General features: G+C 42.3%; 1 protein-coding gene across 1 annotated transcript in view; it reads left to right on the forward strand.

The window, feature by feature from the left end:
* Positions 1-445: 445 nt before the first annotated feature.
* GRM3 (glutamate metabotropic receptor 3) overlaps positions 446-19,184 on the forward strand; it is a 182,364-nt gene continuing 163,625 nt past the window's right edge. Inside the window, exon 1 of the mRNA XM_084897397.1 lies at positions 446-1,440. The gene's annotated coding sequence lies outside the window, so the exon portion shown is untranslated. The remainder of the gene's footprint in view (positions 1,441-19,184) is intronic.

Here is a 19,184-nt window from a genome sequence, read left to right on the forward strand (position 1 = left end):
TTTGTGCCTACGTCACCGGTTTAAGGTTTTTTTATTTATTTAATTTGGAGAAGAAAGAAGGGGTTCTGTAGGGCACGTTGACTGGGTCTGCAAACCACAAGGAGGACTAAAGAAGGACTCCTGGCGGGGGGGGGGGGGTCGCTGCAAGGCGACGGTGTGGCAGCCTAGAGGGACACGGAGGGAGAGGATTCAGCACTCTCCTCTAATCTTATTCCACCCAAGAAAATTTTGGAGAATGCGAAAAAAGCAGCAACCCAGCATTCTTGAAGAGGCGTGTCCTCCCTCCCGGGGGCTGTCCAATCGCATTCCTTCAGAGGGAGCCATCCGGAGCAGATTGATGAGGGTTGCTAGGGAACGGGAGCGTCTCCCGCCCGCCTGACCCAGAGATGGTTGTGCACGAGCCCTCTCCTGGGGCTCGCAATGTGCGGTGTGAGCTGCGTGCGGGGCAGAGCTGCACGCCGGCCTCCCGGGCTCTCTGGCTCCCCCTCGGCTCCCGCTCCCCCTGGCCCTCCAGCGCGCTGTGAGCCAGGGTGGTGCCCGGGGACCACGGGAGACCTTCTCCGGGGCTCACGGCTCGTACTGGCTCCCCTGCAGGCCGGGAGCTCCAGCCAGGCTTCAAAGTTAGAGCCGCAGCTCTCCCGCCGCCCCACGCCCCTCCGCCCCGCCTCCCCGAAATCCCCAGCCTTCGCAAGCTCTGCCCAAAGGAGGGTTTCCGAGTGAGAGGCGCAGGTCCCCAGGCACCACCTTACCGGATTCCCATTCAGACACCCTCCCCATCTAGGTACCCTAGCTCGCCGGAGACTCTGCAGATACACCCTTGGCAAAGGGAGGGAGAGGAGGGGAAGGGGAGGGGAAAGGAGAACCAGAGAGAGAGCGAAAGGAGAAAGACAGGATGAGGAGGAGAGAATGCCAGGTCCCTGCCTCTGCCCAGAGTCCGGATTAGAGGCGGTGGGTCCAGCGCGGCCAAGGTGAGGGAAAGTTGCTTCCCCACCCCCCGCGCCTGGGACGTGTGGGTGCCTGTCCAGGGGCGAGGGGCTCCGCTGGGGACCTGTCCCGCCTCCTTCCCTCCCTCCGTGGAAGACCACGGGGTCTCCCCCATCTTCCCAACCTCCTTCGCCTCCTCCTCCCTCCCGCCCTCCCTTTCCCCACTCCCCCTGGCTGGGAGGCCTGGGTGTTCTGCCCCGGGCAGGGGTCCAGCCGGCAGGGGGCGGGGGCGGGGGCCGCGGGGACTGGGACACGGCGCGCACAAGTTGGCCACCTCCGGGGGCGACCTAAGTTCTCCCTCGGATCGGGGAAGGACAAAGCCAGCCAGCTACCTCTTTTGTGTCGGATGAGGAGGACCAACCATGAGCCAGAGCCCCGGTGCAGGCTCCGCCACCGCCGCTGTCACCACCACCACCGCGGTCAGCGCCAGTCCCCGCCGGGAGCTGTCGGCGCCAGGTAAGGGGTCCGGCCCGGGACGCGGGGCCCTCCCTCCGGAGGGCGCCCCGGGGAGGGCGCGCGGGGCAGGTGCGGCCGGGAAAGTTGAGGCAGAGCAGGCACCGGTCCCTGCCGTTCCGAAGGGGTGGGGAGGCTGGGGGGCAGAGGCCATGTGGGTGGGTGTGCGTGAGTGAGTTGGTGTGTGTGTGCGCGCGCTCCTGTGTGTCCGGGGCTCAGCTCTGCAGCCAGGGTGAGAGAGGTGGAGGGACCGACCGCGGATGCTCGCAGACCCCCAGAGGGACCCATCTCATCGGCCAGCTCTGTTGTGGGCTCAGGATATGTTTGCGTGGGGGGGCTCCTCCGGTTTTGTGCACAGGAAAGCCTGCGATGCCTGGCGGCCACGCTGGCTGTGCCCTGTGGGCGTGGAGGCGGCCGGGCGCGGTGGGCAGCGGGCAGCGGGCGGCGGGCGGCGGGCGGCGGGCAGCGGGCAGCGGGCAGCGGGCAGCGAGACGTGGTCCGGGCTGCAGGCAGGATGCGCTCTGCAGCGAGAGGCGGCCCGAGGTCCGCGGTGCTGCACACGCTCTTGGAAAGGATCCCTCACTCGATGCACTTTGGTCCCTTTGGGCTTGAGTGAAAAATCGAAAAAGCCAAACTGAGAGCGTATATCGCTTCATCTCTCCTGTTCCATTTTCTTATCTGACGGCGAGATAACTCAGAGGTCGGGAGATTCGCGATCTAGAAATAGACGGGGTAATATATCCCAGAAGCTTGTTTCTTAAGGAGATTTCACTTAGATTTTCTTCTAGTTCCTTCCCTGGGTTAACAAACGTGGGAGATTCCCCAGTGCGTAACACTGTTGGGTAGATATTTGAAGGGGACATGCCCCGGCCATGTAAATATTTTAAAGCATTGTATGCATGTTGATGATAACCAAAGGTCACCCTTCTAATAACCTGTGGTCAAGTGCTCAGCTAAATTGCTAATACTTTTTTTTTTCTACCGTTATTTGAATAGAGCTGTGTTTGACACATAGAGTTACATGTATATTCAAAGTTGAGGTCCATGTGAGTTGAAGCTGGTGTGACTTGAAGACCTCAGCAATAGTTTAATGCTTTGAGCTTCTCTTCTTCAGTTTATGTGTGCTAGCTGATTTTAGAACTGTTCGGTAGAGCTATGCTGTGTTTCTTTGAGGAGAATAAAGCATTTATTGGTAGAGAAACATGGTTCAGTTCCCTACATCTCAGTCTGCTTTGGTTTATCTGATCACATATGTTAAGACTGCTGCCTGAACTCTTAATTGTTTGTGTACATGTATTTAATATAGTAATGAACAGAACACTTAGATTGCCATTGCACTGAAATCCTGTGGGTTATAGAGCTCCTACCAAAGAGGTTTAGTTATTGATTATTTAATGATTCTATGGTGCTAGGCACCTTTTCTTTTTCTTTCTCAAAAACAGCCCAGTAGAAATTAAATAGATTTGGGAAACTATTGCACACTAGACCTTAATCAAATGGTATTTCCCCTTCATAACATCAGTGTCTTGCCTTTACAAAGATTTCTCACACCTGTAGGTTCTAGCTGTCCATCCTTTCCGGCTCTGATCTTTCAGCAGGACTCTAAGGGCACTTTGAATGGTTCTGCCTTAAGGTTCACTTGATTGCTATTCAGAATAGCACAGGTGCTCAGGATGGAAACTAGGGAGAAAAAGTCTCCAGACTTACTTTTCACAAATAGAAGAACAAAAATGCTACAATATCTACATTCATTGGGCTAAACAAAAGGATAAATGGTAAGAAAACCTTTTAGTATTGACAACCTCCACTTCTTCACCTCTCCCCTCACACACACACACACACACCCAAAAACAAACAAACAAAAAAAGTTCATATAAAATCTCTTGGTCTATGAGCTTGATCCTTGCAAATGAAATCATTGAAAATTATGCCAACAGAGGAGGAATAGGATACACTTGGTGGGGAGGGGGGTTGGGGGATAGAGACCTCAATTTGAATTAAATATTTTTCATAATTTAGGAATATGTGATTAGTAAATTGAGAAAAATATATGAGAAGCTACACAAACAGAAAATATTATTAATAATGGAAATATTTTCAATAATCCACTGATGGTCTTTTAAAAAGTTGTGGTGTGCACATGAAAAGAAATGAGTATAACATCAAATCATTTACCTCACAATGACCACACATCAAAAATCATCCCTTCTCTAAATTTGTATCCCTGGAGTTAAAATTGGTGGGTTGCACAGATGAAAAGATAGGATAAAATTGAGTTTTAATTAAACTTAATGTTTTTACTGAATAAAAGAACTAGGATAAATGCCTAAAGGTCATCTGCCTCACTTCTCTACTTCCTGACAGGTGACCACCAGAACTGCATAAGACTGAGGATGGTCTTCTTTGGAAAGATGCCCCGCAATAACATTTTTACAGCTTCCCTGAATACCTTTTCCTCTTCCTTATTTCATGTCAAACTCTTTTCTTAAAATTAAACCATTTGCTCTTTTCTGTCCATTTCTCTAATAGATATCAGCCACAAAACGTTGCTAGATTTTTCTCCCACGGTCCTACCTACCTCTTGCCAAACTGTAGTCCCCAACCAGGGAATGAAATGTTTCCATTGGTTGTCCTGCATGCCACATCATCCCAAGACACCATTACACAAAAGAAATGAGAATTAATACCTGAAAGCCAGGCAGACAGGATGCATTTATGTGCATTGGAATGTGGCCAGAGTTCCAGGGTGAGAATTGTTTTCCCCAGGGGGCCCTCCCAGAAGTAAAAGAGTCATCGTGTTTACTCATGCCTCACTCTCTTACACTGTTTATTGCGCATGTTCATCTTTTCTGAGATGCTGCTCAATGCATCCCATTCTACATGAGATAGATTTGTTGGAATTGCTCCCTGGAAGTAGCATAAAATGACAGGAGATTTTCCACCAAGACTGAACACATAAAATGAGTACAATCATAGTAATCACACAGACAGCAGGAGCTATTAGGTCATCCTTCTCCTTCCACATCTAATGCAGGCTTGGTCCCCATCGCATACTGCATTTTGGAGTACTTCAGTCCAGTCTGATTTTAAATGGCTCGAGTAATGTCTTTTTCCAGTGCATTTGAAAGACTATTTCACAGTCTAATAGTTCTCCCTATTAAGAACTTGGTTGTAATATTCAGCCTAATTATCCCTCTGTTCTATTTTGTCTTGATACTTATTCCCTACTATAACCCCTCTGGACCAGTACATTCTGTTGCCTGATTTAGAGTCTCCATCTCACATTTATTCACGATTTGCAGGATACAAAAGGCTTTATACAGTTACAGGGGAGAGCACAAAGGTGACAGTTCTATATCTGAACACCTTTTTAAATATTTAAGACAAATCTTTCAGGTCATTTAAAAAGATGACTTTTTAAATATATATATATATATATTGATTCCAGAGAGGAAGGGAGAAGGAGAGAAAGATAGAAACACCAATGATGAGAGAGAATCATTGATCAGCTGCCTCCTGCACACCCCACACTGGGGATTGAGCCCCCAACCTGGGCATGTGCCCTGACCAGGAGATGAATCATGATCTCCCGGTTCATAGGTCAATGCTCAACCACTGCGCCATGCCAGCCAGGCTGATTATATACTCTTAATAACTTGTGTTACTAACGTAAGTGAGGAAATTTTCCATCTCTGACAGCAATGACCTATGTGAATATTGAGCTGATTCCTTCTAAGTAATGTTCTATGTGGATGCACATTTATGAGACATTTTCATTGCAAATTTGATACCAACAGAACCCTGTCAACACCCACACTACAAGGGAATTCTGTGACATGCTGGTCTGATGCTCCACTGAGCCCAGAAGCTGTTGTCATGTAAATTTCACTATCGAAATGAAAGTGATTTCCATAATTAATAGGAGGTGCTAGGCATATAGTAGTGTGTGTAGTTTGGATGTATAGATTAACACAATATAGTAATTCTGTTAGAATACAGTAGCTCCTTCATACTAAAACAATGTTAAAAGCCAGCAGAAGTAAGCTTGAATTCATCGCTGTGCTGTAACATCATGAAAAATAAGTTTGAATCATGCATATACCAATATGGAATAAGTTTTTATTTATATGGAGGTACCATATGTAAAGGTGAGTTTAAAAATAGAATAATCCAAAATAACCACAAGAGAAACAGGTTTTCACTTCATTCACTTAAAATCTCGTTCTAAGATGTCTATGCTTAGACTTCTGTTAAGAGTCTTAAGGAACTATTTTGGTAGACTCACCATCCCACTCAGTTGTTTCTTCAAGCCCCAGACACTGCAATGTAAGCTAAGCTAGTCAGTAGAGGAGTAAATGATATAAATCAGGAAATAAGTTCCTAGGTTACACTTGGCAAGTTCAGAAAATATAAGACTCAGAGCAAAGTGAATCAGCAGCTAAAAATATTTTTCCACTGCTTGGTGAGCATTAGACTGCACATAGAAACATTTATGTAAATTAAATTAAGGAAACAGTAAAAAAAAAAAAAAAAAAAAAAAAAAAAAAGTGGCATTCTAAAACTGAATACGTCTTTAAGAGAATAAAATTAGACTGCATGGAATAAATAATTTTTAAACCAACATTTTTTATAGTACTATTCATGGTATAGTGGTGAGTACCCTCAAAATGATTTTCCTTAGAAACAAAGGGGAAATCAATTTTCTCAGTGTAGGGAAAGTAGGCCATTAATGTACTTGTGACTGCTTCCCGGGACTGAGGCATTCTAAGAAGCCTGTGTGTACACAGACTATAATACCTCCTCACCAAGTGAGTAATCTTTTTATGCAACTGAAAATTGTACACTGTACTCTAAGAATGGGACAGGAAAATAAACTGGGAAAACATTCAGGTATAATTGTAGACTAAAACATCATATTTGAAAATAAAACCACATATAGAGAAGATATCTCCACAGAAAGCCCAAGGTAGCTGTCATTTTTACTTGCCTGTATAGCACTACACACACACATACACACACACACACACACACCCTACCTACACACACATTTGAGTAAATTCATTTGAAAGAGTATAGATATACACCAAACAAAAAAAATTCAAAACCATTACATTAGACTCATAGCTTGAAAAACATTAGAACCTATAGATATAGCATGGATTAAGAGTATAATAATTTAGAGGCATGCCCCTAAAAAACAAAAAAGAAAGAAAAAAAAGGTTACCTTCAGAAAGAAAAAGTAGCTAATAAGGAAGCAATCAGTCAACAAATCCTCCTTCCTATATACTAATAAAACCCTAATATGCAAATCAACCAAACAGTGGGATGACCAGCAGAATGACTTGTCGCTATGACATGCACTGACCACCAGGGGGCAGATGCACAATGTAGGAGCATCTGCCCCCTGAGAGGGATGTGACCAACAGCCACAATCAGGAGGCAGGGCTGGCCAGTGGGCGATGCCAGGCTGCCAGCCAAGGTGGGTGCCAGTGGGGGTCGGGGGAGTGTAATTGCCCTGCCTGCTGGTGGCCCCACAGATGGCCCTGATTGCCAGCCAGGCCTAGGGAACCTAATCTATATATTGGAAACAGTCTTTTGGATTTCAGAATTAAAACCTGGCAAGGCTACTCTAACACTGAAAAAACAGGATGATGCAGTGATGACATGCATGGATTCTGGCTCACACATTTTATAGTCAGCTCTGATTCTGACACTTATCACTGTGTGACAAAGCCAATTACTTAACTTCTCTCTCCTTCAATTTCTACTACTGCCTCAGAAGGATTGTGTTATGTATTACTTTTTATAATCAGGGTAAAAAAAAAAAATGTAGCTGCTCATACAACCACAAGATGCTTTTCACCTGTATGAAAAGTATGGTCACCGGTGCAGGTAGCATCCCGGATTGTGAGAGGGATATCTAACTGCCGGTTTAGGTTCTACATCCCCCGAGGAGTCCCAGATTGTGAGAGGATACAAGCCAGGCTGAGGGGCCCCCCACCACCACCATCACCCCCTGCATGAATTCGATGCACCAGGCCTCTGGTATTTAATAAACATCTATTATAATCAAAACAATTTCTGGACATGCCATGGGGACACAAGAAAATAAATGCGAAAACACATACAAAATTTCACAAACATGTCAAGTTGAAGGTATTCTAAAAATCAAACTTGAAACTCCAGAAAAGAGTTTCCACCCAACAAAGGAGCCTATTCCTTCATTTAACGGATGTATTTAGATTTAAATTTTCAAACAGAGGCTGGAGGGTCACCCATTTCTCCATCAGAGGGGCGTTGGTGTTGAGGAGACTATACCTGCCACGTCTTCTAAGGCTGTGACAAAACCTCAGCTGTGTGGCCTTCTGGCCAAGCGCCTGCGGTTTCTATCAGCGGAATAATCACTGTGTCCTTGGGGGTGCGGCTTTCTAAGTTTGCTGTGGCTGAACCAGAAAAGGAGGCATAGACGGATTTCTACTGAAATTATGGTTGCACGGAAGATTTGGAGGAGATGAAGAAGGCTGGTATCTTTCAGAGTACAGAGTAATCTAGGAATGTAAAGAATTTCTTTGGGTTGAGTTCCATGGAAGTTTGTCACTGACCTGTGTTTCTAAACAAGGAAACATGAATATTTGAACTACGGGATAGGTTTCCCTGATCAATCAACAAGAAATATAAAAAAATAAAATAAAATTTCAAAAATAGATACTTTGACACTCTATGGAGACAGAATGCTGGATGATGTGCCATAATAATAGATGATATTATTGACCAATTGTCATGTGTTGAGAACTCTGCTAAAACACTGCATGGATCTAATTTAATACTCACAATGGCCCTATCAGGTAGGTACACTGATCCTCGTTTTTCTTTTTTTAATCCTCACCCAAGGATATTTTTCCCATTGATTTTTAGAGAGAGTGGAAGTGAGAGAGAGAGAGACAGAGAGAAACACGATGTGAGACAGGCACATCCATTGGTTGCCTCCCACATGCCCCCTATCAGAGCCAGGAGCCTGCAACCGAAGCATGTGCCCTTTACTGGAATTGAACCCAAGACCCTTCAGTCTGCAGGCCAATGCCCTATCCTGTGCTGGGCCAGCAAAGCCAAGGGTGAACCTGAGTGGTGGCGATGAAGGATTGAGAAAAGATAGACGAGAAAAGGAAAGCTGGGATTCGGTGGGACACTGCTTCCCTGATGGGAACCCAGCAGTGCCACAGACTACAAACCATGTCTTTATTTTATAGCAGATGCCACAAGATAAAGTAAGGGAGTGGTCAAGATGTTTACAATATTCTCTTGGGTTTCAGTCCCACTCAGTTACATGCACCTGATCAAGCTTTGTTTACTTGCAGACTATATCACTTAGGCACGTGGGGCCAGTGTTCAGACTATAGGTTCAAGCTTACAGCTATAGCTGTTGGCTATAATTGTGCTGGGGCGGCTCTGCCCTCCAAGCTGGGACTTGCACATGGCCACAAGAGGACTATGCCCTCTCATCAGTCCAAGGCTTGAACCTGTCCAAACTCTGTAGCCATGCCCCACACTATCCAATGAGCCAAACCAGCCAGGGCTAAAGAAGAGGAAATGGAGGCCCCAAGAAGTGAAGAAGTTTTCCCCAGTTCAGGTTGTTAACAAGTCAAGAACTGGAATTCAAACTGTCTTATTTCACATCCTTTTTTCTTTATTACTAGGCTGTATCGGTTTGTTTTATTCAACAAATATGTTCTTGGCCCCAAGCAGAGGAACATATTTTTGTAAAGGAGACCAATGAGTAGTAAAATAGAACCCAGAATAGAGTTATACAGACTCAGCCATTCCCTATCCCCAATCAGTCACAGTGTCTTCTGGGGCACAATGAAATTCAATTGGAAGAAATAAACTGAAAAAATTACTTAAAATTAACTAGATCTAAGAGATTAAAAAAAAAAATCCAAAAAGTCTATGAAGATGTGCGTTAACAAGCTGAGAAATAAGCACCAGGTGTGAAAATGGGAACAAAATATATTTCCTGGAGCCTACTTCTGATGGCCATAACAATCTGTAAAACTAAACACAGTGGCAGGTATACAGTCGCACAGAGAGCCTGCATGCAGGTGAATAGCAGTTCCGTTTGTTAAGGCCAAAATGCTGATGCTGCTCTCCTCCTACAACCTAACAACTTCCCACCAGGAAAACAAGCTGGTAAAGATGTTTTGTAGACTAGTAAAATGTTCGAAATTTTCTTTACCCAATTGAAGTATTCATCATCTTTATGTAAGAAGCACAGTACTGTACATATGTTGGCCATTTTCTCATAATATATACAACAATTTAAAAGAGGACCAGCTCAAGGGTTTCAAATTTCGAACACACTGAGAAGAAGAAGAGAAGGAAAGTAACCTGCCAATGATGCTGAAGACTCAGTTCGTGGAGCTGCTCTGGGAGAGCCGGCACCTCATAATTCTCTCACCTGGGTGCTTTCCCACAGGCAGGAGACCTGCTGTCTTGGTTGCATGAATTTATATTTCATTTCAGACAACCAAACAGCTGAAATATGAGGCTTTGCTTGAAAGTGTTTCTCTGGCTTATGCTAGAATATTTTATGGGCAGAGAAATGGATGGGCATCACAGATCTGTCCCTCTGTCCTGCGAAGACCGTTTCTTTTAATTGTTAATAATATATAGCAGGTAGATTATTAGTAATATTTTATATTTTGCTTAACAGTGTCAATTCACCATGTGTTGATGAATATAACATAATAGACTGTTTTCAGAAAATATGTCAAAATGTATGCCAATTTGGGAGATGGCAGTACAAGGTTAGAACAGTCAGAATTTGGATATGCCTCAAGGGGAAAATGAGATCTGGAGAATACAATAAAGTGTTTCTATTTTGAAGAATCTTATTTTTCCTTTAATAAAGATTCTCTCCAGGCTGATGCATTAATCCTAGTGATTTCAGTCAAGACCAGATACATTGGTGACCAGACTAGACCACATTTCAGAATTATTAAGGAGACATGACATGAAACTTAGATTTCTAACCCATCTCCTCAATAGATTTTGCTCAAGGGGGAATGTTTTTGGCGGGAATGCTTTGAAGAAGCTTAAGAACCCCACTTCTCTTGCCTACCACTTGCCTTGGTTCCTTATGTTTTTTGAATTTTAAACTAAAGTATTTTATCCAAGAAGTACAAAAGATCATATACTCATAGGCTATGCCCATGTAGTGCACTAATCCTCCAACATATTGGCTTTCTTGATTCATTTTTTCAGAAAAGCTAACTTCATCCAGTTTGGTGAGAAGTGGACACAATGAAAACTTATAATTTTTGCCTACTTCATAATTTTGGCTATGAAAAGCCCTTCCTTCACTCTGATTTCTTAAATTTACATGATGCAGTCACTTGAGAGGGAAAAGACCTTTCCTGTAGTTATTGAGCAAATGAAGCCCTGATAGAAAAAAAGGTTGAAGTGTTATGGAGTGCTCACCCTCCCCACATTATTTTCCTTCTAAAATCCTAAATCTGTGTTTGTTGCTAGATGATGGAAGTAGAGAATCTGGTCATCATAAGTATGCTCCTCAGATGGAAAAGTTTGGAACATATAAAGCAGGGAAGAGTGAGAAAGTTGAAGGACAAAATCAGAATAGCTCTCTTCTTCTTTTCCTTCTAACCTTCCCACCTATTGTACCAACAACAATTACCTGCTTAATTCTGCTGTAAAGACTTGTCACCCAGAAGAGCCTGCATCAGAATCAATTCGAAGTGTACTTAAAAGGAAGAATACTGGGACAGATGCATCCCAGGCTAATTTTCTTTAGATTGGGATTCAAGAATATACATATTAAGTAAGCTTCCAGATTATTCTTTAAATGTTTGTTTGTGTGTGTGTGTGTTTTGTGTGTGTGTGTGTGTGTGTGTGTGTGTGTGTTTGTTTGTTTTTTATTCCTCACCAGAGCATATTTTTCCATTGATTTTTTAGAGAGAGTGGAAGAGAGGAGAGGGAGAGAGAGAGAAACATTGATGTGAGAGAGACACATCTATTGTTTGCCTCCAACACTCACCCTGGGCCAGGAATCAAGCCTGCAACAGAGGTATGTGCCCTTAACCAGAATCAAATCCAGGACCCTCCAGTTGACTGGCCAATGCTCTATCCACTGAGCCAAACCTGCCATGGCCAGATTATTACATTCACATTAGAGAAACTACTATCTTAGTCTGCTCGGACTGCTATAATGAAATACCAGAGACTAGATGACTTAAGTCACAGACATTTACTTCTAACATTTCTGGAGGCTAGTGTCAATGTAAGAAGCAACCAAACCTGTAGAGTATTTTTATGAGTTTATTTGAGCCAAACTGACCACAATTGACCAGAAGCAAAAATCTCAACAGATTGAGAAAATGCTCTAGACTAGAGAATGGCAGTTTTGCAGTTTATTTTATACATTAGAATAACAGGAGGAGATTTAAGGAAGGTTACGTGAAACCCATTGGTGGTAGCTTAAGGGGGTGGGAGAAGACAGGGCAGGGAAATTTCTGGGATTGGATAAAAAGTAAAGCCAGGAGACATAATTATTTTACATTGGTGGGCACAGAGTGGTTAATAATTAACATTTACAGCACATGGACATGGTATGTGGGAAACAAGGTAACAATGAGAGGTTCTATGGTCTCCTGCTCTGCTGTGCCTTAAGGGGTTTGCAAAAGAAAATTACTCTGCCATTTCAAAGGTATGTGATTAGATGCAAAAAGGTAATAGACAGGCTCACTGAAGGTAAAGATCAACAGTTGTCAAGGAAGTAATAGGCCAAGGAAGTGACTACCCACCATAACCTGCTTTTAGTTAGGAATTTTTATGTTCAGACCATTCAATGTGGTTACTTTCAGTTTCTGAGTTTCTAGGGCCTACCATGCAGGCCTCCACCTGAGCTTGTTAGGTTCAGCGGCTCTTGTTCAGTCTACAATGGAAAGTCCAAGGTCAAGGTGCAAGTAGATCCCATTCCTGGTGAGAGCCCACTTCCTAAAGGACCACCTTCTTGCTGTGTCCTCACCTGAGCACTGGTCTCCCTTCCTCTTCTTACAAAGACACTAACATCATTTTGGGGCCCCATCCTCATGACCTCATCTAAACCTAATTACCTGCCAAAAGTCCCTCCTCCAAATACCATCACTTTGGACTTAGAGCTTCAACGTATGGATGGGATGGGGCTACAAACATTTAGTGCATAACAATTAGACAGAGAATGATGGGCACATAGAGAACACCCAGTGAAATTTACTGTACAAAATTACCTCCCACAGCAAGTCCACTCTAATTAGATTAACCAGTTGTATAAAATAAATTCTGCATGCCTGAATATCAGTTAATTAATAGAGCTCAACTAATAAATCCCAGTCTCCAAGAAGGTTTATGCAAAAAGGTTTATTTTCTAGAAAACATCATATCGTTTCCATTGCAAATGAATTTTTTTCTCCTGTTACCTACAGTAAATCCCACAAAGATACACACCCAATATATATCTTTCGGACATCTTTAGTTGGAAAGCTTCTCATTTTTCATCTTCTGTCCTATATATTTTATAATTGCAATACTGAAATGTTACAAAGGGAAGTTACTGGTGTTTGAGGAGCATCATCAATGAAAACATCCTTTCTATTTCTAAGAATAGAAATGCTTCTGCGTTTGGGTAACTGCACATTTAAAACTGAAATTATTGTCTTTATAACTATATTCTTGTGAGCTAGGGAGGATGTGGGAAAACATTGTTTTGTCACAGTTCCCTCCCTCTGCCTCCGGATCTGCAGAGGGGGAGAAAACTTCACTTGGCAACGTCTTATACATTCTCCACTCAGCGTCTACTTCGTTCAAGAGAATGGTTGCTTAGTTGGAGTTGGCAATCCTCACAAGTACTGCCAAAGACAGTTTTTTCAGCAGAGTCCAGAGCAACATGGAGTAAATGCTAAAGAGGGAATGAGGGCAGGGCAGCAGGGGGTGGAGGAGGCTTAGGCTAGGCCGCCCCACCAGATTTACCTCCCAGGGGGTCTATGCAGCCTCTCTGTGTTCACATTAATAAAGGACTCCGTGAAGAGAAAAGCAATAGAAAATAGACCATACTCCGTTTCCCCAACTAAGTCTCTCTCTCAAAAATAGTAGAAATCCATTTAATTTCTAAAACTTAGGCTGCCTCAGGTCCCCAAATGTCAAATTGTTGACAGCTACCCTGTGTCTCTAGGAGAGCCTAGCTTTCTTATCTCTCTGATGGTTACGTGCTTACATCTGATAAAGGTACCTCCAGGGACCCTCCTTCTGACAGGACAGCTCTATCTGGCTAAAGCTAAAAATCATCACCACCCCAAGCCAGCTTCTTCCTTCTTATTTCCAGAATCTAGGAGGGGACCATCATCTCCCCAGAAAATAGTTCAAACTCTTGGAACTGCCTGAAATTTCCCTTCTGTTTGGTCTTCTATGATTCCTCCTTCATAACTCATCCCACCCAGAGTGCTCCTTTCTCTCCTACTGCTGCCAAGAACTTCGTCCAGGTTATCATCACCTACTCTCAATCACCTCTGATCATTTATCTCCTCCAGTCTCTTCCTCCTCTTTTATTACTGATTTGCCCGACACTTATTTAGTGCCTACTGTGTGTCCAGTCACTGTTCTAAAGATACTATTGTAGTGAACAACAAGAATTTAGAAGGATTTTTGTTCTTGTTCAGGTTACACTAAATAGTGAGGGTCAAAAAATAAACAGAACTAAGGTCCTATGGAGAAAATATATTGATATAATGTAAAAAAGAATGCTATTGCCTTAATAATAATAAAAAAGGAATATTGCTACCAGATGAAGTTAGATGAATAATTGTCTTGACCATTCCCTGGTTTAAAAGGCAGTAAATATAAACTCAGCACTTAAAAAAAAAAGTTTGAACTTCCTAGCTTGCATCAAAAATTTTTTACAAGCAGACCACAATTGTATCTTTTCAACCTTTTTTCCTCAAAACAAGCCTCTCCTCTACCCAGATTTTCTATCTGCGCACAAAATAAACCTTTAAGGATATTTGTAGTCATAAGTCCATTTAGAATGTGTTTTTCTCTTCCTTTTTACAAACCTACACTTTAAGGCCATTTCCAAATCCCAGTTCATCTAGTCCATACTAATGATGTTTTCATCTGACCCACCAAAGAAATTTGTACCCAAAGCATCCATGGGCTTCTCATCGTATTTTAATTGCAAACCATCTCCATTTAAAACTTAGTGTGCCTAGACCCGTGGTCAGCAAATTGCTGCTCTTGAGCCACATGAGGCTCTTTGGCCCTTGAGTATTTTGTGGCTCTTCCACAAAATACCACAGCCTGGGTGAGTTTTATTTTGAAGAAGTGGAATTAGAAGAAGTTTAAGTTTAAAAAATTTGGCTCTCAAAAGAAATTTCAATCGCTGTACTGTTGATATTTGGCTCTGTTGACTAATTTGCCAACCACTGGCCTAGACCAATATAACAATTAAAACTTTGAACTTTAAGGTTGGGTCTTCTATCTGACCCCAATGGAAGCTTATTTCAGGTTAGAAGTTGAGAAAGAAGGAGCCAATGCTCCACTCTCCTTGTCACTCATTTTTAAAATATATATATTTTTATTGATTTCAGAGAGAAAGGGAGCAGGAGAGAGAAATATCAATGATGAGAGAGAATCATTGATCGGCTGCCTTCTGCCAGGCCCCTACTGGGGATTGACCCTGCAACCAAAAACCAACCACTGAGCCACACCTGTCTGGGCTCCTTGTCACTCTTTTAAACTCTAGTTCTGACTCTGCCAAAGTTGGAGGTGAAGGATAGGCTTAGACAGGGAAATTGTGGGGGGGGGAAAGCTCTTCCCTCCCTGACAGTCTTCACATTCTTTGGGACCCCAGATTTTTAAGACTAGATCTCTGAGAAAGGAGGGAAGGGGAGAGAGGAGGGAGGGAGGGAGGGAGGGAGGGAGGGAGGGAGGGAGGGAGGGAGGGAGGGAGGGAGAGAGGAAGAGAGGAAGAGAGGAAGAGAGAGAGAGGAGGGAGAGGGAGAAAGGGAAAGGAAGAGGGAGAGGGAAAGGGAGAGGGAGGGAGGGAGGGAGGGGGAGAGAGGGAGAGAGAGAGAGAGACAGAGAGAGAGAGAGAGAGAGAGAGAGAGAGAGAGAGAGAGAGAGAGAGAGAGATTTCTTTCTCTGTTGCTGGAGGTCTCACACCTGACTTTCCTTGACACAAATGTTCCTTTGTCTGAGCACACCTCAGCACCTGCTCTTTCAGCAGTTCACTCCACACAGACTCTCATTACTGGAGTCCCATTTCCCCTCCAGTCCTTTCTCTTAGGCTAGGATTCTCCTGGCATTTGGTCCACAGACAAAAAAAACCACTAACATTGTTGCAGGAACAATTCCCAGCATGTGGGCCAGTCCCAATATTTCCTAATTGCTCCATGGCCAAAGCATCTGAGCATCTGGCCCTTCTCTCATCCTCTCTATTTCTCACCCTGGCATCAGATCTATGCCTTTGTGTGATGCTTTGTGCTTTGGTGCACATAGCATCTCTTAATACTCTCCCTTGAGAATATACTTTGACATAAGGAATGTAGTGCATTCTCTTGCGTAGTCTGTCTCTGACTTGGCTGTGAATTAAGCAAAGTGCCTTGGTTCCACTAGCCCAGTGGTCAGCAAACTCATTAGTCAACAGAGACAAATATCAACAGTACAACAATTGAAATTTCTTTTGAGAGCCAAATTTTTTAAACTTAAAGTTCTTCTAACACCACTTCAAAATAGACTGGTTCAGGCCATGGTATTTTGTGGAAGAGCCACACTCAAGGGGCCAAAGAGCCGCATGTGGCTCTCGAGATGCAGTTTGTCGACCATGGCACTAGACCAATAGATGCTTGTGTGGAATGTAAGAATTCGGTAATATAATCGAAGTCAAAAAAATTAAATTATAACTTTTTTATAAACAAAAAAAAGTGTTTTGTTTTTTGTGTATGTGTTTTTTGTTGTTGTTGTTGTTTGTTTTTTAGTTTTTTTATGTTATTGTTTTTTTATGGAGCTATCTATATAAAGACTCACAGAAATTAATGCCTATGGAATAATTTAAGATGTGGTCGGAAAATCTGTCTCCCTACTTAGGATTAACTCCAAAAAGGACAAAGATCTTGCCTGTCTTTCTCAGTGATCTACAATAATGAGTGGAACATATAATAATACGTAACACACATATAATGAATGACAGAATTTTATTTTATTCATGAGTATCCTCTATGCTAAAAGAGTAACATTAACTTCTCCCATTTACTAGTATTCATGGGTGTCCTCCATGCTAAAATAGCTAATTTCTCCCATTCATATGCTGCACTTTAAAGATTAGAATTACTTTTACAATCTTAAATTTAATCATACCATTTCCTAAAAGCATTTTGGATCTCAAACAAAATAATTCCAAATAAAATGTTAAATTTGACATGAAAACTAGCATCAATTCTTTTGAGGCACTAAGCAACGTACTGAAGGGATCCAGAAAATAAAATTACTCTTATAATAATAGAAAAATTCAGGAGCTCACCAGTGAGACCCCTGAGTGATAATTGTTTTTGCTTAGCATAACTGTAGAAAGTATTATAAAAAAGAATTGTTCCTGTCCTGGACCTTAAAAAAAATGATTAAAATTTCAGAGAGTGGAGGAAGCTGTTTGAGACCTAAACAAAGGTGGAGAGACAGTGTGTGGGATGTATTTGAGGAGCAGCGTGTGGACTGACTTTAGTGGAACAGTTTGGTGTATGGAACTCAGGGAGAAGGTATGGATGGCTCGAAGAGCAAATGGAGCCATGGCTAACATTTCTTCTGTAGGAAGAGGGAAACTTCCGGAAGCATTTGATCAGGGCAACGTGAAAGCACAAACCTGAAGATAAATAAGAGAAAATAAAGCCTTGGGAGTCAGGGAGATGAGTGGACTTATTGCTCTAATAGTTCAGGTGAGAGGTAATGATGACCTAAGTAGGGCAGTGGCAACGGGAATAGAAAACACGAAATAAGTCTAACAGACACAGAGATGAATAGTGCCTGGTAGGTAAGAATTCGCTGTTGGGGGGAAAACGCCAGCCAAAACAATTAAGCTAATCATTTTATTTTTACAATGGGAAAGGTCATGCTGTATCAAGTCCTTGGTTTAATAAAGGAAAAATGGGTTTTTACAAAGGCTATTTTTTAGGAACTTGGGTTAAAAACAAGTAATAATAATCCAAGTAAAAACTATCTGAAAACAAGACAGAAATGAAACCAATAGCATTTACTAGTATCCTAAACAGGCAGGAGGTTAAGCACCATGGACGCTCATCAGGCTTCTCCTAAGAGTCACCCACTGGCCTTCTTGACTCTTGTGTTACCCTTCTAAATCCATCCAACAGCCTAGAGCCAGGATTATCTTTAAAAAAATCCAAGCATGCTACTTTCGGTTTAAAACTCTCTAAAGAATTTTCATTGTTCTTGGGGTAGTCAAAACATGCTTTACCTGACCCACTATGACCTGCATTTGTCTCCAGCTTTCTGTCTCATTACTTTCAACTCACACTTCTTCTTTCAGTCAAACTGAATAGCTTGCATGCCTTGCCCTCCTCCCTCCCTCCCCCCAAGGTCTTCTCATAGACTAGGCAACTTCCCAAAGCACTGGTCCACTTAATTAAAATTCTATACCACATTTGACCTCTTATAGGTTAGATCTTGCTGTTATGCACTCCTCAAGTTCCCTGTACTTTTCTTTATTATATTTTGCTATAATTGTCTACCTTCCAACTGTAGTCTGTAAGTGCTACAAAGACAGAGATCATGCCTGCTTATTCAGAGCTATATCTCCATTACCCAGCAGAGTGATTAGCACATCAGAGATCAATAAATATTTACTGAATAAACGGAGTTGTGGTTAATTAAATCACTCTAGGGTTCATTTCCTTCATCTTTAAAAATGGGTATTGATCTTTAAGATTCCTTTTACTCATAGAGTTTATATAAGTAAACTTCATCAATTAAGAAGACAGACTTCAGCATTCCAAGACTGAATCAGTATCATAATTTACTGGAAAAAAAATCATTGGGTTCTATTTTTAAATTTACATTTTAATTTCTGTCTAAATAGCAAAATTATTAATGATATTAGTGATATTCCTTAATCTGTCCTCATTCTGCAAACATTTCTCCTCTTCCTCTTGAACAGTGAGATCTGAGTAACTGGGAAATAAAGGAAAGTAACTATAAAAACTGACAGTTGAGTAAACTCCCAAGAAAGATAGCTTTAGGCAGATTTCTGCCTCCCAGAACTTTCAGAAATGAAAACAGATTTTAAACATTTTCATAGAAGAGGATTTATAAAGCTTATTTGATAATACTAATTCCCACCAGCTCCAATGTGTTTCATTGAATGCAATCTCTGTCACAATACTCAAAACAAAATAAATGTGGTTCACACACATATATTCTCTACAGCATTTTTAGGAGAATGAGTAGGATGCTATGAGTAACAATAACTTTTATTGAGTACTTACTGTATGCCAGATACTGCTTATTTGCTGTACCTCTACTAACACAGTTAATCCTCACAATAACCTATGAGGTACTATTATTATTCCCATTTTATAGAGAAGAATACTGAGTCACTAACACACATTTACATGGTGAGATATATCTAGAATTTTAGCAGTTTTAGCTCACAAACTTGACCAGTTAACTATCATGCCTCTCTTGAAAAAATCATCCCC

This window comes from Pipistrellus hanaki (assembly GCF_964339955.1).
Source record: "Pipistrellus hanaki genome assembly, chromosome: 10".
Taxonomy (NCBI): domain Eukaryota; kingdom Metazoa; phylum Chordata; class Mammalia; order Chiroptera; family Vespertilionidae; genus Pipistrellus; species Pipistrellus hanaki.